The sequence below is a fragment of the Indicator indicator genome, chromosome 2 (assembly GCF_027791375.1).
Source record: "Indicator indicator isolate 239-I01 chromosome 2, UM_Iind_1.1, whole genome shotgun sequence".
In the NCBI taxonomy this organism is placed as follows: Eukaryota; Metazoa; Chordata; class Aves; order Piciformes; family Indicatoridae; genus Indicator; species Indicator indicator.
In genome coordinates, this window is record NC_072011.1 from 55,885,247 (window position 1) to 55,911,825 (window position 26,579).

Consider the following 26,579-nt stretch of genomic DNA (forward strand, 5'->3'; position numbering starts at 1 on the left):
CAGCATTTAATGCAAGAGCAGGAGCAGTACCAACACCTTAGGACCCCCAGTCCCATCTTGTGCATACAGTGCAGAGGGCAGAGTGCCCATGGCCTATCAGCTACCCATTTTGTGCTGTTGACTACTGAAAACATCAAGGCAGTTTCTGCTGCAGATCTCCAGCTGTACTCTGTCTGTCCCTTTGCTATTTGCACAAAAAAAAAAAAAAAAAGGAGAACATGCAACGAGAATTTAGCAAATCATTTTGCAGGTCCTTCATCTAGAATCATACAAATTTTTCATTTGGAAGAGACCCTTAAGATCATTGAGTCCAACCTTCAACCTAAGACCATCATGGCTATTAAACCATGTCCCCAGGTGCCTGAATATGTTATGATGGAGGCAGACAGTTAATTATGGCCAAATGCATTTTGTTTCCATTTACATGTCCTTCCTTTGTCAGTCAAAGCTGACTGGGGAGCTGTAGTGGTGTGAAATATGCCCTTGCCATTTTAGCAGTTCCTTTATACTAACACTTTGCAGGATTTGATGAACAAATACTTCTCTATTTGCAGTCTTCAAAGAGTTGAAAAGCTGGCTGATGCTGGATCTGAAAAGTCAGAGATGCCTTGTGACCAAAGCCATATTAATCTTCCAGGCAGATTGGACTTCTTGAATCCTTCTCTGCAAACAAACAGGGACCTGTAATAAGGCACAAGACTGCTGCAGGCAGTCTCCCATATTCTTCTATTGAAGAAAAGAGATAAACACATTGTTGGGTTCAGATCTTGCAAGCCATTGTATTACATGCTTGTGGTTACAGTGAGCAATTTTATTGGAATAATTGTTTGAGTGTTTTTTTTTTTTCACACCAAAATAACTAACAGTGGATAATCCTGGGAACCAGCTGGGAAATGTCTGCATGTAGACCTCAACACAAAGAGAACAGTAAAACCCACAAGAGGTATCATGGCAATATGAGTACTTCCTCACTGCATGACTACATCTTCAGGGCATTTACTCTGCTTCAGTGCATGCTGAGATTGTGGTTGTAGATCCTGAGATATCAGAAGTCCAAAAGTTTGCTGTACCACATTGCTAATTAATTGTGCCAGGAAGATTTTTTTTTAAAGGAAAAAAAAAAAAAAGGTCTGTTGAGGTCTTTTGAGCCTGATAAAGTTGTGTGGTTTGGACAAATGGAGAGGAATGAATTTCTACTAGAAAGGACTGGGTATTGAATCAAGGAAGCACAAAAGAATGTGGACTTCATGGATTAAAAAAAAAAAAAAAAAGTTAAAAAAATAGGCAAATTCAGTAGGGAACCCTTCATTTTTCCATCTGTGTGTTATTTTAACTCAAACTTGTCTTCCTTACTGTGCTCTCTGTACTCAGAGGTGCAGCAAACAAACCTCAAAAGAACATAATAATCCTCTGTATCATCTTCTTTCCTCCCTTGGCTGCCTTTTTACTGGAAAAAAATACAGTGAGATCTGTTTGAGGCGGCTTGGTCATGTTGACAAGCTAGTCTTTAACCAGAAGACACTGAAGAATTATAATCAAAACCACATGAGACTATTTCAGGAAAGCACGTGGGCTGCTGGAGTGAAGGATCTACTGTACATGGAGAAATTGGTGCATCTCTCCTGTATTCCTCCAAAAAGACACATGTACCACAGATAATCTTCCAGGGTTTGGGACTAAAGTTACTGATCTAGAAGTTTTATCTAGGTCCAGCCCTTGTCTACATAACAAAAAGCTTGAGCACTCCTCATCTCAACACTAATGGAACATACCTTGCTAGCTTTTGCCTAGCTTTTGGAGGTAGTTTCTCCTGAATAAACAGAGTAAGAAGTAGCAAGCAAAGATCTCTCATAACTTCTAGGCTACAAATGGCTCACTATTCGAGCAATGCTTTTCTGCCTAAACCCCACACATTGTCAAGGTAATTTACAGGATTCCTCCCAGCAGTAGCAGTTAGCAATATAAAACAGCCTGTAAATTTCAGAGGTGGGCTGGATGCAAAGATAATTCTGGTTTTGCACTTTCGCTGGGTATTCTGGGGAAGTTTTGCTTATGAACTTGGAGCCTTCAGAGCCAAAATAATAAAATTCCCACTCTTAAACGTTATTCCTTGAGTTGAGAGGTTGCAGCATGATGTCTGAAATGGTGGGTGGCTTTTTAGCAAACACTCTTTGCTGCCAAACAGGGAGAGGGGGTTGGGGGGGGGGCAGGCTCCAAACTGGAACTCGCCTTGTGCCTTCGTGAGCTTACAGCTTTGTTAAGAGAGAGTTTTCAAAGGTGTTGCTGGAAGGTAACTGCTTAAGTGCCCCTCGGTGCTTTTGAAAGCCTCTTCTACTTTATGAACGCATTTGCAGGTCTAGCCCCTCTGAACTGCTCCGTCGGCGTGTGATAGGCAGCGAGGCGCCCTGGTTAAAAACTTCAGGCTCGAAGCAGCGCCAGCAGCTCCCGTCCCCTGCAGCCACACAAGCTGCTGGGCTGATGCCTGTAGAAGGCAAAGGCAGCATTGCACCACGTGTGGGCAGCTACCAGAAGATTGCCACGGCCACTTTTGGCAGAGGATGTCTTGCAATAAAGTCCAGAGCAAACTTCTAGATCTCTTTTCTCCATGTTGCAGGAGCTGGCTTCAGATGCTTAATGCTTCATTTCCTTTCTTCCCTGAGCTCTTAAATGGGAATGAGTAGTTTTTATTTGAATACTTGGCTTTCCTTGCAGTAGTCCTTGAGAAAAGGAACGACACATACACACAGAATCACACAGGCTGGTAAGGATTGGAAGGGACCTTTGGAGACCATCTAGTCCAAGCCCTCTGCTAGAGAGAATCACCTGGTGTAAATCATCCAGGATCACATCCAGGCAGGTTTTGAACGTCTGCAGAGAAGGAGACTCTGCTCCAGTGCTCTGCCACCCTTGTGTTTACATGGAACCACCTGTGCTCCTGCTAGTGTCAGGACACTGCCTTAAAAGCTGACTATGCAAGCAGTTAGGAGACAGCATCTGGGAATCAGGGGACTGAAACTTTCCTCTCAGCCCTGCTTCTAGCTGAGTATTACCTGCAGAAGGTTGCTTTACCTCTCATTTCCATGCCAAATATTTAGACTGCAAGCACTTTGGAGTAAGGATCACAGAATCACAGAATGTGGATAACACCTCCACCTCCACAGCGTGGACAGCATCAGCCTTAGCAAAACTCTGATTTGAGGTGAATCCAAGACAATAGTAAAAGGCCAGCCCACAGGCAATGTCCCAGCATAACCAGCATGATCATGGCAAATATTTTTCAGTTGAAGCCACTGAGAGCTAAACCCAGAGAAGTTAATGAAGAACTTGTAGAACTCAGCAGCTTGAGTTTTCCTTAATATTTTCACCAAGTCATTCCCTCTAAAGTATCTATTAAAGTTTGCTAATGATACAGAGATGCAGCAATGATACCAAGTTAAAGTGTTCCAGCTGTATAAATAAACACTTAGGCAATTGCTTTTGATTTGGGTAATAGTTTGCTTGCTACTGCAGGACTATTTAAAGGAGCATCTCTCTGTTAATGGCTAAAATAAAACAGGCTGATGGAACTGTCATCATTCCTGATGAATGGATGCCAGCATCACAAATCAATCCCACACAGTCAGCTCTCATTAGTACCTTGCTGGCAGTATCTCTCTGGAGAAAAGTCCGTGCCTGAGGCAGGGAGAACATAAGCATTCTCCTGACTCTAAGCCTTCAGAGACTGAAGCACACAGATACTGCAGTCAGGTCAGTTGGCTTTAATCTAAATAAAAAAAGAAAGAATGGTAAATTCCAATCCTTGACTTTTTGTCTGAATGCCTCAAGAGGTGCTGTGTTAATTCAGTACCTTGTTCCCTCAAAACCTGTAGTGTTGATTGAGAATGTTGCAACAAGCAAGGCTCAAAACAGGAAACAGAAAGAGGAAGTATGGTGGTGATAAAGAGCTAATAAATCATCAAGAAACTAGCACATATTCAGACCATCCTTTATTCATGCGACTATTGTAATATTAGCTTGGATTCACCCTTCTCCTTGATCTTATGTCTTCACTTACTCTGTGAGAATGAGAATTCAGGGTTGATATAGAGTCATTCACACAACTGGGAAAGTGATTTGCTCAAGAGTAGAAGTTACAAAAAGGTGAATGGAAAGGCTACAACTCTGACCAAAGTCAGGACACAGCAAGAAGCACAACTACGTTAGTCCCCAGCAGAGGAAAATTAGCAGTGCAGGGCCTGTAGAAGCACAGCAGCAGATAAACTTTCCTTGGTGGTGCTCAGACTGTAGCTAAAACAAGAGTATGCAAACACGGAGACTGATCTGACCAGCTGATGTAAAATGCCTCTGTGAAATAATAGGAACATTGAAAATTTGGGAGCAATATGTAGGCACATTGTTCATATACTACTCCCAGATGGATTGAGAACCTTTAAAAAGAAACATTAATATGTTTTATGAGACTGATCTTTAATAAAAATTTGCTCCACGGCATTGGTAGGCAGCTGGCTATCTGAAATCCTTCAAGGTCTGTTGTCAAGTAGGTGTTACAGATGGTTGCTTTCTTTCAAAAAACAGGTCATTTTGAGGGCTGCAAGTGTTTGGAAATCATTAGATAGATTGATTCTACTCTTGTTCAGAAGCACAGGAGGGATACGGTTCTAAGTGATCTACGCATCTGCATTGAGTTAGAAACACAAACACAAAAAGACACAGACAGGACTTTTTGGTTCAGTTTCCAGAAGTGTTTTTTTTTTTTTAATTTTTTTTTTTCCAGTTTGAAGAGTGCCTATAAGCCAAAGTAAAAAACACCCAGATCCATGTAAGCCTTGCAAGATTTCGCTTGTTAAATAAGAAAATGTGTCCTCTAAAATGAGGTTGTGCTTGCCAACATCCTGGGGTGGATGCCAGCCTGGTGGCTGTGCTGGAACAGGGTGGGCTTTGAACCAAAGGTGAAGGTAGCAGTGAATCCATGTTTGAGACTGACATGACTTCTCAGTGACAGACAATTGGCTGGACCTCAGCTTATATTTTTTGGTTGGCCCACCCTAAACCAATTGGGCTGGTGTTTGTGGTAGGATGAATTTTAGCTAGATGCTCTTAGTTGTAACAGCACACTGCATTTTAATTTGGTTACTTAACAGTTTTCATCAGGAGTGAGTAATGTGCTCTAGGAAGAGCAGCAGATAAATCTAATCTAATCACCTTCACTATTTTGTCAGTAAAAGGGCAGGTCACGTTTGTTTGACCTTTTTTTTCCCAAAGTCCAATCTTTGCCCAGTCATGCACAATCATCACAGAAGTTCATTCCCTACTGTCAGCAGGACAAGCAATGCTGAAATAAGTGCATGATGACATCTACTTGTGTTAAAAATAGAAAAAGAAAACAAACAAAAAAACCCCAAATTAGCCATCAACAGCAGCCTATTCAGTAAAAGCAACATGGTATTGCCCCTTTAAGCAGAGTAGACCTAAACCTTAGGGAGTCTCTAGGATGAATCTCCCAGGCTCTTGCAGCAAAAGGGTCTCTCTGTCACTTGCTGCTTTCTGCTTTTCCCTCCATGTGTAGTCTCACACTTGCCCCAGGTGGCTGAGCTCCAAGGCACCATCTCTAGCCAAGTGCCTGCACTGTATTCTCTTGGGTGAAATAAAGATCCCTTCAAAAATATTTTTTTTCAGTTAAGAGAGAAGCAAAGGGGTGTTCTGGACCAGAGTGTGAGGATTGAGAGCTCTAGATAGGGAGAAGAGCTGGTCTGATCTGTTTGCCTCTTTGAAAGGCTGCTCTATGGTCTGGCTCCAAGGTCAGGATTTTCCATGTTGAACGTGATTTGAACCTGAATCAGAGCCCAAGATTCTTTGGCTGTAAATCAGTTTAGGGACAAGATCTGTCCAAAGACACACGTGAGCAACTTCCATTGAAGTTAAAGGCTGTTGTGTGCGTGCACATGTCTGTGTAACTGTAAGAAGGTTATAGAATCATAGAATGGTCCAGGCTGGAAGGGACCTCCAAAAGTCATCCAGTCTGACCTACCTGTAGTCAGCAGGGACATCCCCAACTAGGTCAGGTTGCCCAGGGCCTCATCGAGCCTCACCTTGAATAGCTCCAGGGGCCTCAACCACCTCCCTGGGCAACCTGTTCCAGTGTTCTACCACCCTCACAGCAAAGAACTTGTTCCTAATATCCAATATAAATTTGCCCTTCTCTAGTTTGAAGCCATTGCCCCTTGTCCTGTCACTGCAGGCCTTTGTAAATAGTCTCTCCCCATCCTTCCTGTAGGTCCCCTTCAGGTACTAGAAGGCTGCTATTAGGTCTCCCCAGAGCCTCCTCATCTCCAGGGTGACTATGTACACCTTTCATAAACTTTGGATGCTTGTTTGATGTGTATTTTGCCTTTCATTGCCTATGTACTTAGTAGCAACTGTTGTTTCTCAGGGTTTGGAAAGAACAAGGCTTCTCCTGACACTAGTTGTTGCTTTCAGAAGACATCATATGTAAAGTCTTGCTGGATTTACATCTCAGGCAAAACTTTACAATAAAGTTCTGGAAATAGAGAGTCATGGTTATGTCTTGCCTGGCACACACATGTTGTTTTGCTGTGGCTGATCAGAGTGACCCAAAACTATCCAAGATGACCTACAAGTCCAAAAACTTTGAATCAACGTCGCTGCACCTTCTACACTACTCCATGCCACCTCTGGCCTTTGTGGGACTGCAGGTATTTTTATGCATACAAAAAGCACCTAACCTTACATAGATAGGGGTTTTCTAGTTTAAAAGAAAGCAGGTACAAGTATCCCTTTTCAGAAGGCACATCTCCCAAAGATTTCGTTATTCATTCAGGGATATCATTTTCTTTATGTGGAAAGAAGCTCAGTTTAAGTGAAGTCTTAAACATTTGGTTAACCTGCAGGCATGTCAAGGTAGGAAAAAAAAAAAAAAGAAATGACTGGTAGGGCTGTGTGGTACATGCACATAGCATGTGAGAAGTTTCTTGGAGAATTGGAGAGCTGTGGGGATGATTAAGGGACTGGAACATCAGTCTTATGAGGGAAGGCTGAGAGACTTGGGGCTGTTTAGTCTGGAGAAGACAAGACTGAGAGGAGATCTTATTAATATCTATAAATAGCTGAGGGGTGGGTATCAAGAAGGTGCTAGTCTCATTTCAAGGGTGTCCTGTGATAGGACAAGGGGCAATCTATACAAACTGAAACACAGAAGATTCTGCCTCAACACGAGGGAAAACTTCTTTCCTGCGAGTGTGACAGAGCACTGGAACAGGCTGCCCAGAGAAGTTTCAGAGTCTCCTCTGGAGACTTTCAAGACCCATCTGAGCACGTTCCTGTGTGACTTGCCCTAGGTGATCCTGCTTTGGCAGCAGGGTTGGACTCAATTCCCAGAGGTCTCTTCCAAAACTTACCATTCTGTGATTCTATGATTTTTTTTTCCCTGTCAGAGGAGACTGCTCAAGAAGTACAGACCAGTTTCAAGGGAGAGTAGCAGCCTCACACAGTGGAAAAAGCAAAGTACCTAAACAAATAGACTTAATGACTTCTCTAAGCATCAGATAGGAAGCTATGTATCACAGACATATCATGAGGGGAACACCTCATTAAACATTGTCATGTTCTGGTATCTCTCTGCAAAGAGCCATCTCTGTCTCTGTTGGATATTTCTATGGCAGATATGACTTAGAAAAATCACAGAATATATCTGACTGAAAGAGACCAACCCTCAACCCAGCCCTGATGAATCAACACTAAACCGTGTCCATAAGCACCAGGTCCACATGCAAATTGAACACCTCCAGGGATGGTGGCTCCACCACTGCCCTGGGCAGACCATTCCAATGATTGAGAACCCTTTCAGTGAAGAAATATTTCCTAATATCAAGCCTGAACCTTCCCTGACACAAACTGTAATAATTTCCTCTAGTCCTGTTGCTTGTCATCAAGAGGAGTCTGGCCCCCTCCTTGCTCCAACCTCCCTTCAGGTAGATGTAGAGAGTGATGAGGCCTCCCCTCAGCCTCATCCAGAGTGAACAACGCCAAACTCCCTCAGACACCTTTTGTAGGTCATATGCTCCAGGCCCTTCTGGTTATGATAAATACTTAATAACTACATTTCTATACTGCATTCGAGAGACATTTGGTTGTTTTTCTTCTGAAAACTGCAACAAAAGTCAGTTCAGCACCAAGTATAGAGTTGCTCTGTGTGGAAAAAAAAAAAAAAAAAAGAAAAAGCTAATAGCTCCAAGTACAGCACAGTATGAAGAGGATCTCCATACCTTCAAGCACACAGGGAGAAAGGAAAAAAGCTCCACTGGATCAAATTTAGCCTTGGCGTAAGCGGGTGCAATTCCCAGAGGGATTTGCACCCGACTATGCCAGGACCAAGTGTGGCTCATGGAACTTGCAGGGTGGTCGTGTAATTAAATTATATGGTGGTTCAGTATATTTCTCCAATGCCAAATGATGCAATTATTTAATTTTTTTTTCCCCAAAAAAAGAATGGCTGTGCATTATTTCAAGCCAGGCAGGCTGCAACCTTCATTACCACCTTGCTCTCACAATCCAGCAATATTTCAAACCATCACTGAGGCATCTCAAGCTTTTGTCTTTAGACATGAACACTGACAGTCTGAATTATATGCTGCTTCCTCCTTATTAGAAGCTGCTTATAAAAAAAATACTGCCACTGTGGTCTACAGTTCAATGAAGTCCATTGTAAACTCCCCAGTATAACATAAACCTCCCTAAAACACATAAAATTATTGGCTTCCAAGACCAGTCTCACTGAAAGAAAGCTCTGTATTTAGTCTTTGCTTAAAACACAGGTATTTGGCTTGGAATTCAAACTCCCAACTCAGTTTTAAAAGGCTGGGTCCAAGGAAAGTTGACACGGACCATGTAATTTTAATTAAAGAAAGATTTTGCTCCTTTATGGCCATCAGGGGCATTGTAACCTTGACATATTGATGCTAAATAATTATGAGTCCATAAATAATTCAGTATATAAAAATGCTGTATGGCTGGTGCCAGGTAGCAAAGGGAAATAGCATTGAAATAGCTGACCTGCCAGGTTACTACTACAATGCCAGGGAGTAGACAGGTAATGTGACCTAGCAGCTATCAAAACAGTGAATGCCACAGGCTATGCTACCCACAGAGAACACTTGAAAGTGGAAAATCAAGGGCTGTCCAGTTTTGTCACTTCAGTATTTTAACACCCCTATCATAGAAGAGGATAAACATTTAGGAATGGCACCAGGGAGAATAGCGGTAGGGAAATCACACACAGAAAAAGAAATATTAAAAAGGCAAATTAATGATGAATGTAAGAAGGCTTTTTTTTTTTTTTTTTTTTTTTTTCTTTTCCCTCTCCAGGAGCTGGGCAAACACCACAAACTTATTTCCATGGATAACCATTCACCTTTAAGACCAAGCTCAGTTCATTCTTGACTCTTTGGTGTTCACTCTCTGTGGGCTTTCAGAAGTCAAATATTCGTAGGAAAGGATAACTGGAGAAAACAAACTTTAATGTCACACTCTAGGGTATGCATGTCAGCAGGTACATACTTTAGGAAAGACAGTATTTTAAAATTTTATTTATTTTTAAGGCTTGATAAGGGGTCTTGCATCTCTGGACCAAATGAAACATGTCACAGAAGGTTGTGATGAGAACCATACCCACAGGGCTTTCCAAATACATTTCTGCTCTGTGCCATTAGCCACGATAATACTTGAAAATGCTTTACCTATGGATGCTGAGGTCAGTACACTTTATAGGCAATGAACACACTGATGACAGGGAATCTGAAGCCTTGAGCACATCCAATCAAGCAATACGTCTAAAGCTTCTCAGAGTGATGCTTACAAATAAACAGTGCATTGAGAAAAACAGGTATGAAATAGCAACCATGTGGCCTAGTTTTCACATGAAACTCATCACCTACAAAAGCTCCATGACCTGATACAGGAAAGAAGATTTTCCATTTTGTTCACCTGGTACTGCTCTGCTCCTGTCTCTTTGGAAAGGCACAGTGGCTAAAAGTACCTCTAATTGTGAGTTACGTTGGCCAAAAGAAAAACAACTGACCACCTGCCACCAAGAAGAAGCCAAGCAACACACCTCAAGCAAGGATATCCAATAGGAAACTCTGTGTATTGGATTACATTAACAAAGTAAAGGCAACTGTGAACAATGGTACTAGGAAATTTTATCAAGTCCAGACTTGCTGGAAGAGTTAAGTGCTAAGCAAGAATAAAAAGGAAATGCTGGACTGCTTCTTGGTTATGCCATCATTAAAAGGCTGCCTCAATCCAAGAAAATGTTTTCAGCCCCTGAACTGTAGTTTTAGTAATTTACCCCTGAAGATACAGTTTTCTATCCTTGGGCTTGGTTCAATGCCCCTCTCACACCTACCTTAGATCTTTGTGCACGCTCCAAGCTGCTCCTGTGAATACGCTTATGTTTGATTTTCATTAGTGAATTAGAAAAGAAAACAAAAAAATAATCTTTTCTCTCAAGGAAATAGTCTTCAAATATCTGCATGCCTAGGTCTGTGTCTGCATGTAGGGTGCCAAAGATATAGTCAGTCCTACAGACATAGCTGGAGGGCCAAGCAGCACGAGAGCTGCAGAGGGAGAGCCAACTCTACCTCTGGGTTCACACGTACCAGCTGGCATGATGTAGGCAGCTACCTCTGCCAGGTCCTGGTAACTGCAAGGGAGCATGAGCAGCAGGAGCACAAAATAAAGGCTGTGGACACTTTTAGATACCATTTCAAAGTTGTTGAGGAGTTTTTGTTTTGATGCCATGTAAGTCTTGTCACATACCTCCACTGCAGGTGCAGCCCTCTTTCATCAAGGTGTTTCCTTTCCCATAGTTTGGAAAAAGAATAGGCTACTCCAACTCCAACCGGAATGGCACCTCCCACTGAATGATTTCTTCCCACTTATTCCTCTCCTCCCCCATAACAGCTGCCTTGTGGTTGCTGTTACAAGAACCAACGTTACAGGCAGACCTGACAGCTTGTTGCTGCCGCTTGCTCGACTCAGCCTTCATCCTTCCTTTTAGGAAAGAGGATTATCCCTAACCTAGAAATCCTAGTCTCATTTCGTAGGTGGAACCCACACTTCAGTTTGGAGAAATGGAAGATCCTTATGTCTGCTTGTGGATGGGCTTCAAAGAGCTAAGGAATAGTTTAGACAGATAGCTGCCACCAGTACGTACCCTTGAATCATCAGGACTCACACAAACTTACAATGATCACTTACCACATTTATTTAGGGAGTTTGCCCTCAGCATTGGCCAAATTCTCTCCCATCCAAATCAAATAGGTTTAGGGGATATTTTCAAATTCAGGAGGATTACATCAAGGGCAAAATGAGTTCTCAGTTCACTGCAAAAGAGAAACAGGCTGGCCACCCACCACATTCACATGCACACCAAGCACTGGGAATTATCATAAAATGATGATTTTTCCTTTTTGATGAATCCTGCCAGATGACAGAAAGCCAAGAGAAAAACACCTGAGCTTGACAAAGCATCTCACAGAATCAAAGACTGGTAGGGGCTGGAAAGGACCGCTGAAGATCATCTAATCCAACCTCTCTGCTAGAGAAGAATCACCTAGAGTAAATCACTCAGGAACGTGTTCAGGCAGGTTTGGAATGTTTCCAGAGACTGAGACTCCACAATCTCATGTATAAAGGGTGTAGGACATCTAATAATGAGGAATAAAAGCAGGTAGTGAGAAGGCAGAACAATTTCTTGATTGTAGTTCACAGACTGAGGAAAAATGGAGAGAAAAGTTCATACAGGAAAACCTAAAGAGGCCAAAAGCAAGCTGGATAATGCAGTCCACACCTTCCTGTTTTAAAACCAGCCTGGGCTGACAGAGAGGCACCTGTGATTTCTGGGTGGCTTTTCTACCAGTTTTTGGCTCCATTTCCCTTTTAGAGGAGGGGTATCCTTGTGGGGAAGATACTGATGTGGTTCACTACCATGGTGGAGCCAAATTTGACAAACAAGTATGTTTGTGCACGTTTGTTAACAGGTCAGAACTGAGAGCCAGAGTTTTTATCTCCTTTTATACCACCTTTCCTAAGAAGCTCCATTAAAAAAATGAAATAAGAAAACTAAAAAGCTATTTCCATGGCTGACAGCCCGATATGCTCAATCCAAAAGAAAGAGCAACATGTGCCTGCACAAATGGTTTACTTTCTAAGAGGCCTTTTGTGATTTGTCAAATTAACACCTGGAGAATGAGACAAGGATGAGTTTCATCTCCAGGCACAGTGAGCCAGCCACCAGGTTTCCCCAGGACCACTTTTGTAGAGATGATTCCCAGTACAGGGAGAGAGCGAGTTGCTGTACGTTTGCCGTGTGTGGCCTAGCTCCTATTCCCAAGCTCTTAGCTTCTTAATTACCCTCCTTCCAAAAGGTCAAGCTCTGTCTAAAGAATACCCTGCACTCAGTTATCCCTCATCCTAATGAATGCTAATAAAAACCATTTAGTTGACTAATGCAATATAAAACTCTGCCCTGTTTCATTGCATCTGCTTAATAAGAACCTCATTTAATATCGAATTACTGCCTGCTCAGCCAAAGCCTTGTATTTGTGGTAACAGGGCTGCCAGGCGGGAATATCAAGAGCTGCAATATGGAAATTCCTCACTAATATTCTCTGCAGGGCTGTGAGATTACTTAATTCGTGTAGCTGAGTGAGTCTGATGGCTCAGCCAACTGTTTCACAACAGCCAGCACGATGCTAGGCAACTGGCCTCCCGACGGGTTGCTCCTGACGGATCGCTTTTCCTGGGACCCAGCTATTAACAGTTGCTTTGGGGGATTTCAAGGAGGATCACAGATAGTGTTACCAAATGAATGAGCTTGTAGTAGCAGTGAACATGAAATCCTGCTTCTTCCCAGTCAATCAAACGCCAGCCAGAGGACGTCCTGTGAGACAGCAGCCGCAAAGGAGCGGCGTGGCGGAGTTTTGATCTCTGTCCGTGCTGCGGAGCACCAGCACACGGAGAACTCTCTGCTTTTGAGCATATTCCCTCTTGCAGTTTTAGAGAAACCTACCCTAAAATTCCACCCTGAGCCTTCCCCCTGCCCAGAGCTGCTTGACTCAGCTGGCTCCATACTGCACATCAGACCCTTTGGGGAAACTTTTTAAAAAATGTAAACACTGATAGTTCTCAGCTCCCATGGACAATCACTTAACAGAACCATTTTCACACACATTCTTCACAGCTTTAATCCAACCTCAGACAGTAATGTTTTAGGGGAAAGGCTTTAGTCAGTAAATTTGAGGTAGCAGAAGGGACCATATTAAGAAAGACTGTTAAATGTTACCATCAGGCCATGTTTTTTTTTTTTTTTAAACAATTACAAAACCCCCATCCCATCATGATTCTAACTCTGTACACAGTTTTGGAAAAAACAAATACTGAAATATTTTGTTCTGTCTTGCCTTGTGTTTGTAAAAAGGATATAGAAAAATTGGAGAGGGGTGTAAAAAACCACAGCTCACAAATGTGGTTCAGCAAGCTGCAGAAGCTGCCTTATAGTGGCATTTAAAGCATTTTATTTGCTTAGTTCAGTAAAGAGCAACTAAGTTGTGGAATATGTGTTTTTACAGAAGGAAAATAGTCTAAATGTGATGAACTGCAGTAGAAAAGTTAGCCAGGCCACCGAAATCAGGCTCACACAGGGCATCCCATTATGGGTGCAGGCTAGGAAGCAAAGCCATATCTCTGTCAGTACCATTTTCAAAATAGATGTCTGTCTCAGAGAGAGAGAATGGTTTGGGTTGGAAAAAACCTTAAAGGTCATCTTGTTCCAATCCCCCTGCCATGAGCAGGGACACCTCCCACTACACCAGATTACTCAAGGTCCTGACCAACCAGCCCTTGAATAGTTCCAGAAAGGAAGCATCCAGGAGTTCCCTGGGCAACTTGTTCCAGTCTCACCAACCTCCTTTCTTCCTGAGTTATTGAGCTCATGGAAAGATGCAGGTGTAAGGCAATGGTCTGCAGCAGGTCAGACTATGAGTATTGGATGAGGTAGGGCACAAGTGCAGAGACAGGCAAGGAAAGTGTTAAAAAACCTTGAGGAGACCCAGTATGGAAAGAAACCTACCCAGCTCAGGTGAGAATCTCCTGCTGTGTAGAAGCCTTTCTCCACACAGAGCATTGCTCTGAAGCAGGATAGTTTATTGCTGTGTATCTCCCTCCAAATCATCTTATCTTCACTGTGGCTTTCCACCGTTATGGGTTCCCTTGCAGAGGCAGCACACTTGCTAACATTAGGACAAAGCAGCTGGAAAACAGTGTAAATATTCTAGCATATATTTTCATATGAGAGGAAAAACCAAATAGAGGGCCAGGAAACCCACATTGTTTCAAGACTTTCCAGGGTCAGCAGATGTCCTGAAAGCAGCAGAGAAAAGCATTTGTGGGAAATGTCAGTGCCTGCACTACTCACCAAGGCTGATGCTGCCACACCACATCCACCTACCTGTCAAAGGTGAGGTGTGGATCACAAATAGAGGGTGGCAAAGTAGCACTGGAAAACTGGAAGCATGCACCTATGATGGTACACTGATGTATCTGTGTGTCTGCCTTTGGTAGCAACCCCATCTCTTCCTGTTCCACAGGACTGCAGATGGTTTCTGTGGTGTCAAAACAGGGGCAATACAATCAGCTTCTGCATTTGTCACTGTTATCTCGTGCCTAGGTTTACCACTTGCACTGTTTTGATGCTGCTGTTCCTCACAAAACACTTGGAAGCTAAGGATGTGCCTGACTTTGGCAATTATAAAATGCTGTTTTGAACTGGAAACCACTCCAGCTCACCATTCCCAGGTTCTCTCAAACAATAAAAGCTAAGATAATTGGAGGAAAATTTTCATCCTTATTTGCATGTAAGAAAGTCATGCTTTCTGCACACCTCTTCCATCTGCCTTCCTGCTCTTCATGCCACAGTCAAAATTCAGTAGCAACACGAGGTCCTACACTGAAAGTGAAGACCTTCCTAGTTCAGCCTCACAGCTTCCCCTCTGACACCCATCATACGTAGGGGAAACAGCAGTGGGATCAAAATTGGAGGCCCAGATAGAATAAAATCCCTGCACTAATCTGAAAAGGCAAAAATGTAGAGGATCTCAGGACAGAAGTGTGCTGCGAGCAAGAAATCACCCTCTCGCATCTATAAAGGACTTCTGAGTGCCTGCCTCATCCTCCCCAGATCCAGAAGCTAGCAGGGCCTCATAGGTTTGTAGAATGACAGATGAAGAGGGACAAGTGTCCCTGACACTAAGAGGCTGGTGACAGAGCTACTCAAGCCTGCACGGCCACGCGGCTCCTTCCTAAACCGAGCTTGCTGGGACCACCACCGGTTTGTGCCAGACAGCCACTGAACGGAGCTACTGCCTCTGGAGCACGGCAGAAGAGCAAGCATATGGCAGGCCACAGTGTCCTCTAGAGGTGAAAAAATAACTTAGAAGTTGGCGACTGAGGGCACTTGGAAGAAAGGTTGCTCCACCAGATCAGGAGGGATTGCTCCAAGCTTGCTAGAGGCAAATGGTGAAGGACCACTGCTGGGCATGGGCTCAGAAAGGACAGGCAGGCATGGGATTACACCACCTGGCTACCTTCAGAGGGGATAGTGCTCCCAGAACAATGGAAATGGTCAAAATTCACTTACTAAGGTTTAAATCACATAAACAGCAGAGCTCCTCCAGGATCCAGATGCCAAATCCCAAATTTGGCAGCTTTGCTGCTCCTCACACCTTCTATTCCTGGAGGGGCTTTATAGCCACTTGGTTTGCCAAACAATCAATATGATGCTGGGTGGGCACACGGTGAGGTGGCTGTTTGGTCTGGGCTCTTCAGGTCAGGTGAGACAATATTTGGAGGGATAAGGAGTTAAAAATACACACACAAGTGCTGTGTGAAGTACTGGTTTGGGCCAGGAGCCATTTCTGGTTTTCCTAAACACAAGAAACCCGTGAGTTTGAGTAGTCCTATGAGGCTTCATATAGTTGTGGAACATGAAGCTTTTAAATGCTCTAAAACTTGCTTTCAGCCAGTATCTTTGTAAAACCAGGAACATCTCCTACATATCTTTCAAAAATAGCTATGATTAAAAAAAAAACAACAACAACAAAAAAACAACAACAACAAACTATTGATGGGAAAGAGAGGAAAAATTTAGCATCCCTGAAGCAGGCTTGATATTCTTGCCACAGGCACTGCTCCTTGAAAGAGATGCTCAGACAGAAGATCCCATTCTTTTTGTCTGTAAACTTGCAATGTAGCTGCTGGCAACCACCAGTCACCACAGGCAACACAGTTGCACAGAATCATTGCACAAGCAAGAACTCACTGAGGAAAAGGCAGATACCAAGTATACGGAGCAGCATGGATGTAAGGGGGTGCCAGATCTGCTGGAACCCTGACCAGTTTCCTGCTGCCCTCTTCTGTCAACGCTGGAGCCAGCAGTCAGTGCAAATTCAAAGTGCTGAGGGGAGGCTCTCCCAGTCAGGAGAATAAAATTAGATTTGGAAATGTTGTCTCCTTGCAAGCAGGCAGTGCTGTATCCAGCTAAATACAAAGGCCTGGGGTCAGAAGTCATGACACATCAAATGAAAGACCCCTCCACACACACTGTCAGACTGTTGCCTTGAAGCCCTTGCCTTGCTTTTCTCTTACTTCCCTTAGCTGTAGGCAGCTGCTGCTATTGGCTCCAAATAGGTATCACAGAATGTCCTGGCATCCACATGTCCCAGGACTCCCAGCAAAGTCTCTCTTAGTCCATCTTTTGAGCATCAAGCTCTATTACTGTGAATATTACTGAACAAAAGAACATTCAACATCTCTTTAGTCCAAGGGGGAGGACAGCTGTTCCTCCCACCACCTTACAGCAGTTCAGAGCAAGCTGTGTGCAAAGAAACTGGAGGAGAGTCAACCACAATATAAAGAACTGTTTATAAGCTGATAATGGCTGCAGAACCACAGGTACCAACCAGCTGTGCTTCATGAAGGGAGTACTCAAAGTGTCTATATCCTATTTGTTCACCAACCAACAACTGAGCAGCTGGATGTCCACAAAAGGACTAAAAACTATTGGGAGATTTGTAGAGTAATAATCTACACATCCCAGACTTTCAGCCCTAGTGCTAACTTGGCCTGAAAAAAAATATATATATTATTTCCCCTAATTCTAGCCTAGAAGAGGGAGCAGAATGAAAAGGAATGAATTGTGATGGTTTTAAACAGCTCTAACCAATGGCCAAACCTGACCATGCATGGCATGGTTGAACTGATAGTAAGTGCCCTATGGCAGCTGCTTATCCTTCCACTGCAACCTAAGCAGGTCCAATAGATCCAGCAGGGTGAGACCACAGCTCAGGGTGATCATCAGATCATTAAGGCTGGAAAAGACCTCTAGGATCACCAAGTCCAACCGAGGATGTATGATCAATGCAAGCTATAGGATCAGCTCTCAGCTCAGCACACCCAGTGCCATGTATTGCCCACATTTTAAAGAAACCAAATGTACCCAGAAGTAAGGGACAAACACACTTTGCGTAAATCCTGCACAGGCAGGGAAACACAAACCCAAACGCAAACCAAGGCTCCTTAGCGCTAAGTTCACCAAAAGACACAAATCTCTGCGTTTCGCTGGACTGATCAAGCCGACAGATCTATCTTTGGCAGACAGTCAGAAGGTTTCCAAGCCAGGAGACCTGATACCTTGCTGGAGAGCTGATACCTTGCTGGAACAGACGGTTAGAAGCTGCACTGCTGCGGCGTGCCCAGCAGGTGGTAATATTTGTTAAAAATTTAACTAACACACAGTCCCTGAACAGCAACAGTCTTGGACCTGAGCATAATCATAGAATCATAGAATTGTTAGGGTTGGAAGGGGCCTCAAGGATCATGGATGTCATAAGTCAAAAATAATGTATATATATATATTTTTTTTTTTATTTTTAAATACTGGCAACTAATTGCGTCCATTTGATCAGATTTCTACTCTCCTTTTGGACTTAATCTATCTCCACATAGAGCAGTAAGCACACCATACTCAAGCAAAACTCATTTTCATCTTGTTGTTCAGACATGTTGAAGCCCACAAAAGATTTAAAAATATCAGAACTTCCTTGGAGTAAACTAGGATTTCTGTGGATGGTTTTTGTATCTGTCCTTAGCATTCACCATTTCCTGGGACAGTTGATATAAATTCTTGTTAATATCCTTAAATATCTGGGGGTGGGTGCTAGGCTGAAGGTGAGAGTCTCTTTTCAGCGGTATCAAGTGATAGGAGCAAAGTGTCAAGTGTCAATATGTCAATGTGTCAAAGTGTCAAGGATAAGGAGCAATGAGTATCAGCTAGAACACAGAAAGTTCCACCACAAAATAAGGACAAAGTTCTTTACAGTGAGGGTGCCAGAGCACTGAGACAGGCTGCCCAGAGGGGTTGTGGAGTCTCCATCTCTGGAGTCTTTCAAAAACCCACCTGGATATGACCCACCCTAGGTGATCCTACTTTGTCAGGGGGGTTGGACTACACAGTCTTTAGGGATCCCTTCCAACCTCTAACATGCTGTGAGTCTGTGAAATTCACAGCATCTTATTCTTGGCTTCCACTTGATTTTAGAGTTCTGATATTTGTGCAGTTGTTCGTTCGGATTATTTATTACCTCATAACACGAGCACTTTGGAGCTGGTGAATAACAATCACTGAACCAAGCTTCCCTGCAGAGCTGCTGCATTACACAGCAAGCAAGGTCTGTGTTAATACACACAGGAATGTCTCTTTGTGATCTCTGAACTGGAGTTAGGGCAGCACATTGCTCACATGGCCATACAACACTGCTCAATGCAACAGTATCACCCTGGTCCATTGGGCTTTGCTCTGACACAAGTGACCACCTGAGATGCCAAGCAACTAGAAAGTGACCCAAACATGAGTGCTTACCTCTTCTCAGATGGTGTATGAACTCCTCCACCTGCAGAGGAAGATCACTTTTTGTTCAGGATATGTGCACCCTGCAATTTTTAAAGAAGTGGAAGTCATATACCTCTTTCTCCTCAGAAAAGCATTAACACATTGCACAGAATAACTCAAGGAGCAGGTTATGGTCCAGTGAAAAAGGCCAGCAGGCAAGTAGTAGAGACTCAGAAACACTAAACTAGCCATGTTTGGGCACATTCAGTGTTCATGTTAATCTTTAGCTCTTTCACCTGCCTTAGCAATAACTGGAGATTTTAATGAAAGCTGGGGAAGGACTTTTTAGGATCTCAGGTAGTGATAGGACTAGGGGGAATGGAATAAAGCTGGAAGTGGGGAGATTCAGGCTGGATGTGAGGAAGAAGTTCTTCCCCATGAGAGTGATGAGAGCCTGGAATGGGTTGTCCAGGGAGGTGGTTGAGGTCCCATCCCTGGAGGTATTTAAGGCCAGGCTGGATGAGGCTCTGGCCAGCCTGACCTAGTGTGAGGTGTCCCTGCCCATGGCAGGGGTTGGAACTAGACGATCCTTGTGGTCCCTTCCAACCCTGACTGATTCTATGATCTATACCTATGGTACTTATCTTCTTCCCTTCCCTGAGAGAAGTATGCTCTTATGGCATCTCTTTGACAGTACTGCTGGTGTTGGACAATTTTGTTGGGAATAAAATAGCCTCCTAAGCCCCCTCCCATTAAAGCTTTATGGAAAAATACAACTTCCCCACACTATTGTATGCATGTAAATGTTAAGCTGGGTGGTCTCCTCTCTGTATTTTCTCCCCAGATGCACTGCCTGTCCTCACAAACACACCTGCAGGAGAAACCTGCTGTGCAGCTGGAGGGCTGGCCTGCATCCATTCAGTATTTGCAGCCTTTTCTTCTCCATGAGGCCAGGACTTTTATGTTTCTCTTTTTCTCCCTGAAACAAGAGTAATTTTCCATATCATGTGATGGGCAACAAAGCCTGAAAGCAGATCAAGCTTTGTTGCCCAGTGACAAGGACTCTGTTCAAAACAGTTTTCTCCCATAGAAGCAGCTCTACTTTGAATAGAATACATAAGCATCCACCAAGTCAGAAGAATGTGGCAAGCATAACCATGTGGGGTTAGGGAAGCCCTAAGGTAGACTTGAGTGAACTACCACAGTTGAAGCCCATGCTGTGATGGGTTGAAATTATCCCTCCAAAATAAAATTTGCCAAACCAGCTCAGTTGGCAAGCAAATGAAGCTGTATTTACAAGCAGACTAAAATCTAGAAATATGAAATGCAATGAATATGTACAAAATATACAATATTTACATATATTTGTAAACAACAGAAGGACCCCCCTGGACAAAACCAAGGGGCTACTAACAGCTTCCCCCTCCCTGCTCCCTTCCCACACCCTGTACAACGTAAAAGAGAGAGAAGAGCAGAGAATAGGTTGTTAGCACTTAGTCACAAGAAGAATGCAGCCAAGGTCAGCAACATCCAAGCAAAAGCTACCAGCTAGTTTCAGCTAGGGTGAAAAAGCCAAAAAGAGAGAGAATTACTTTCTACAACTAACTTTATGTTAGTTATCAGACCAATGGGATTATTTAGAGTTATCATTATTTTTCTTTTGCATTTAATGGTAATTTATTTACATTCTACCACTTTCTCCTCCATCTGTGGAAAATTTTCCTAGGCATCAGCCTCAAACTACCACAGATACCAAGGGAGAGCCTGCCACTAGTATGTAGCATGTGGTGACTTAACCCTCCCTTCCCAAGCTGGCTGTGCTACCTGTTGGGAGTGATGAAACTGAGGCAAGAAGGGACAAATTTGGCCCACAGAACATGAGGGGTGTCCAAAAATAAGTGAATCGCTATCGGGTCGTTTTGTTTCCTAGGACATAAAGAGGCCCAAACTCTTTCCCAAATGTAATCCAGCACTCCTGTTACCTGCTGTTATACACATGCAAAGAATGTAACATACACATTCTTCCCATTTATATCAGTGTGAGCTGAAATCCCCCCACACCAACAATAACCAGGCTAGCTCAGTCTGGAAGCAAATGAAGGCTGTATTTACAAGCAAATCTACAATCTATGATGAAATGCAATGAATATGTGCAAATATACACAATTCACAACATTTACAAATATATACAATCAACAGAAAAGCACAACCAAGCTCCCTTTGCTTCCCCCCAAACGGGACCTTTCCCAAGGGGCCTCTCTCCCAGGGGCCTCCCCCCAGACTCCCCTGGCAGAAAGCACAGAATTAAGAAGCAGAGAGGCTGTTAACTTAGCTTGCCAAGGTCAGTGTGTTGTCTTCAGCCAGAAGAGAAGAGGAAACAGCAGCCAGACAGCCCAGCAAGTTGCCCTGAGTGCAGACTGCCCCACTCTGCTTTGAGTAGTGGTTCTTAAACATTTCCATCTATCCAATGGAAGTGTTTAGAACAATCACTATTTTGCTTTCTTACACCCAATAGTGACTTATTTACACTCTGCTTGAACTTTGAGAAGAAAAATTAAAAGGACAGTTTCAAACCATCACACCATTTCAGGAGGGAATAGAAGGGAAGGGAAGGGAAGGGAAGGGAAGGGAAGGGAAGGGAAGGGAAGGGAAGGGAAGGGAAGGGAAGGGAAGGGAAGGGAAGGGAAGGGAGGGAATGAAGGGAAGGGAAGGGAAGGGAAGGGAAGGGAAGGGAAGGGAAGGGAAGGGAAGGGAAGGGAAGGGAAGGGAAGGGAAGGGAAGGGAAGGGAAGGGAAGGGAAGGGAAGGGAAGGGAAGGGAAGGGAAGGGAAGGGAAGGGAAGGAAGGGAAGGAAGGGAAGAGGAAGAGAAGGGAAGGAGGAAGAGAAGAGAAGAGAAGAGAAGAGAAGAGAAGAGAAGAGAAGAGAAGAGAAGAGAAGAGAAGAGAAGAGAAGAGAAGAGAAGAGAAGAGAAGAGAAGAGAAGAGAAGAGAAGAGAAGAGAAGAGAAGAGAAGAGAAGAGAAGAGAAGAGAAGAGAAGAGAAGAGAAGAGAGAAGAGAAAAGAGAAGAGAAGAGAAGAGAAGAGAAGAGAAGAGAAGAGAAGAGAAGAGAAGAGAAGAGAAGAGAAGAGAAGAGAAGAGAAGAGAAGAGAAGAGAAGAGAAGAGAAGAGAAGAGAAGAGAAGAGAAGAGAAGAGAAAAGAGAAGACTACACCACAGACACTTAGTTCAAAGGGAGAAGCCAGGCCACATGTCTGTCATATTTTTTGCAGTGAATGTAGAACACCAGATGACATTTACTTCTCAGCTAGGTGGGTGGCTTTTACCTTTATGTGCACAGTACACAGAAAAGGCTCTGGCCAGACATGGGGAGACACTGAGCTTGAGGTAAAACCTTGCAGCAAAGTGCACAGCAGCAGGGGCAACCCAATAAGTAATCCCTTCACTGAGAGGTGTGAGAAGGGAGCAGGTTGTGTCGCTCAATGTTAGGTGTTTCATCATGTAAGAAAATGGCCCCCAACGAAGCCAGCAGTCAATCTGTTGTTGCTGAGTGGGTTTAATGGCTCTTTGCAATTGACTTGTGTGTTCCCAGCTTTTTGGAAACTGGAGCAAGTTGAGCTCCCGTGGGTTAACCCATTCGCACACCCGTGGCCCCAGCCTGATGCAAACACCCAGTTTTATTTCCGGAGCAATTACGGGACACTGAATGTGAAACACTTCTCAGGAGAGAGCCAGCCCAGTTTCTTGGCCCCCAAAGCTCAGAGCAATTTAACTGAGCACAGGAGATTTCAAGTGTGTACCTGTCCCAGACCTTTACATCCTGGGAAGTTAACCGGTCTCAGCATCAACAAATCACTCCTATTTTACACCTTCAGAGGACTTGTCCTCCAAGAGGTTTTTCAGCCAGACACAAAGAATCCCTGCAGAAGTGCAGCAGATGGGAAAATACTGTCCCCCACCTCAGGGAGACACCCTGAGGTGTGCATGGGTGATACCTGCAGGGCTGGTGACAAGACCTGTGAAGGGGCTGGCTGAGGCCTGACTCCATATTCTGGATTTCCCTGGTTTCTTTGGAAGATGTACAAAGAGGGAAGGAGGTACAAGATGATCCCAGAGGTCCCCTAGTGCTGGCCACTGAAGGGCCCAGCTGTGGGTCACGCTGTATAGCTCACCAGCCCTACAGCCAGGTGCAGCCAGACTGTACGTGGTGCAACCGACATAGCTGCAGAGATAGTTGTGGGACACATCTGCCCCAACGTAATGACACAGGAAGAAGAATCAGCTCTGAGCTGTGACTATGCAACTGTGCTGTCCTACCAAATGTCATGACATGTCCAGTCTGAGGAGAACTGAATCAAGTGATCTGAGGCATAGCTTCTCCTGCAGATTCGCCTCCACCATCATATTGTACCTGTCTGCTACTGCATTGTCTAGTCATGGGATTTATTTCTGGGTGTGACTGCCTGTCTCTGCAGTTTATTACAACTTAGAAATTTGTTCTTGCATGCTTGCATGCTGCAAATAAACTCTTTTAACTGAAATTTGCTGACCTTCTAGGTTAATGCTGTTGATACAGAGCTTCTCTCTTGGTGTGTGCCCAGCAATGAGTTAAGACGTTTTGTAACAGGCAATGAAAGACTGCACAAGGAAGGCCCCAGCCAGGAAAGGAGGTGACCTACTCAGCCTGAAATTCACACTGTTCCCAGTTTTGATTATGTATTTAATGCATGAATTTTTTTCAGACCCATGCAGCAATACCCACTGGGTGCACTGATAATCAGAAACAAGTCCTACTTCTTAGCATAGTATAAATAGAGGGAGACACCCTCCCCCCTTTCCATCAAACACCTTGGTTCCTCTTGCCTTTTGAGTGATATTGTTCTCCAGAATTCAAGCCCAAAGAGGAATCTCGCAGCATCCAGAATAAAGATTAAATTAAAAAGCCACAAGGCTGAGAGACCTGGGGCTGTTTAGTCTGGAAAAAGAGAAGACTGAGAGGAAATCTTATTAGTGTTTGCAAATATCTGAAGGGTGGGAGTCAAGAAGAGGCCAGTCTCTTTCCAATGGTGCCCTGAGATAGGACGAGGGGCAGTGAAAACAAAATTGAGGAGTTCCACCTCAATATAAGGAAAAGCTTTACTGTGAGGGGGACAGAGAACTGAAACAGGCTGCCCAGAGAGTCTGTGAAGCCTCCTTCTCTGCAGCCATTCAAAACCCATCTGGATGTGTTCCTTTGTGACCTGCCCTAGGTGACCCTGCTTTGGCAGGGGGTTTGGATTCAGTGATCTCCAGAGGTCCCTTCCAACCCCTAACATTCTGTGATTCTATGATTCTAAGAGCTGGTAAATTAATGCCAGCAGAGCCTGCAGATGTGTACTTAGCTTGTGCAAATTTTATTTCCACTGTTTGACTGATACCCATAGGATGCTCATTCCTTACAGCTCATTTCTGAATTCACACAGGATGGTGCCCTCAATTAATACTGCAGTTTTCTCTGCAGGAGATGGAAGACAATTCACAGTACCTAGTATCTGGTAAATGTAGCCAGCATCAGGCTATACATTGTAGTGCACAACAGATGAACCACAAGGAAAAGACAAAAATGTCATCAGAGGCCATGTCCATGTGTGCACATAGCCCAGATAATACTGCAGGCAGGAATGCTCCACCAACAGAGCACTTCTGCCCAAAGCCCACCTTCCCCAGGCAAGGGGAAGTGCCAAGACATTTCTGTGTTCATCCACTTTCAAAGGTGGTCAAGCCAAAAAAAAAAAAAAACCTGTCAGGTTTCAAAATGACTGCCCTTGATGATCAAGCCAGCCTTTGCATTTTAAGTCTCATCTTTTTTTCATGAAAATAAAGACAATCTTGACTCTGCCTTGCAGCTGTGGTGATTCAGGGCTCCAGCAGCATTAACACACATAGTGAAACCTTTGCCTGTTTATCATAGCCACCAACCTATGTATTCTGGTCATGAACCTGACTAATTTAGTACCTTTTGGGGTCTGATGGCTTTTACAAAGCAGGCACATCAAACAGGGTGTCAAGAAGAACTGTAGGAGGCAAATGTCACTGTTTCCCCAGGTCCCATATGTACCTCTTGATCACGCAGCCCAAAATTCTTCCTAGCATGATTAACTGATCAATTGTTTTGGTGTCTCATGGTGCCCCAGTCCAGAGCTCACTAGCCAGAGGTCATTGGCTTTTCATCCTGCTGCTTCACCTGCAAAGCATTTATGACCCTTCCTTCCTTCCTTCCATCTCATGATTTTTCAACTACAGCAATGTATCCCAGGCCTAAAAACCATTAAGAAATGTATTTGTGGCCTCTGCAGAAACAGCTGAGTTTGTTTATGCAGCTGAGTCTATGTGTGAAGATGAGGAATTGAATTATTCACTGCATGTCTCAGACCTTGATGACTAAATTGGGATTTGCTTCTTTATCTTCCAGGGAGGAGGGGGAGTGGAGGCTGAGAGGGAGAAAAGTCTAGCAGAAAGAGGCCATGCTGTGTCCCTCTGCTCCACTGCTGGGAGCACTGCAGATGCTATAATTAACCACCTATAGCAAGAAGAAATCCGGTGGTACCATGGGAATTACAACCTCAAACCCTCTTATTAAATCATCACAGATGGTGCTACCTGCTACCCAGCTCTCCAAGTTTGTTTACCTCTTCGATAAAAATGAACAAACTCTCCAAGGCAATTTCCACAGGATTTTAACAGCTCTGTGTTAAACATCAGCCTGGAGCCTCTGAATTGAAAACCCTTCCACTTTTATGCTATTGACAAGATGTGAAAGGAAAGGTGTCTTTATGCACAGGCTGTGTGACACGCTATGGTGGTCTGTGCTCTCCACAGTGACTTTGGGGTCCAGACATCTTTAAGCAGCTCATCTGTCAGAATGGAAAAGCTTAGGGATCTTTAAAAGAAACTAATTTCTGTAGGATCTGAATAAGCTGAATATGCAAACATGGAAGAGTCTATGTCATCCTAATGCCCTCTGGATGCTTTTGCATCTTAAACAGATAAATCCCTGAAGAGGTCCCAGTTGGGACAGTTAAACTAAGCACATTCAGTTTCCTACTCCTACTCAGTTTCACCCTGCTATTCAGAGTAAAACAGCCAAGCTACTGATAGTGTGAGAGGAAGGGAGAAAGCTCTGGCACCATGTAGGTACTTGCTCACTGTACAGAGAACCTGAGAAGACTTTGTATTATTTCTGTGAGCTTGCTGTCCACCTTTCAGTTTCTCCATCTTCTTATAAGCAATCGATTGACAGGCAGAATGGATTGAAGGTTTGGGGGTTTTTTATGGTTTGGTTTGGGGTTTTTGGTTTGGTTTGGTTTGTTTGTTGTTGGTTTTGTTTGGTGTTGGGTTTTTTGGGGTTTTTTTGGTTGGTTTGGTTTGATGATTATTTTGGTTTTGTTTTCTTTTTTTTTTTTTCCTTTGGAAGAAAGGCAAAGAGCTTGGAGATATTTGCATTTTATTGTCTAAACTAGAGCTGGAGCAGTCCTTCAGGATTGAATGAGGCAACTACCTGAATGAATTTTTTTTTTTAATCTAAGACAACAGGATGTGTCAGCCACCAGATAGTGATTTTTAGTATATCCCATCCCTCCCTG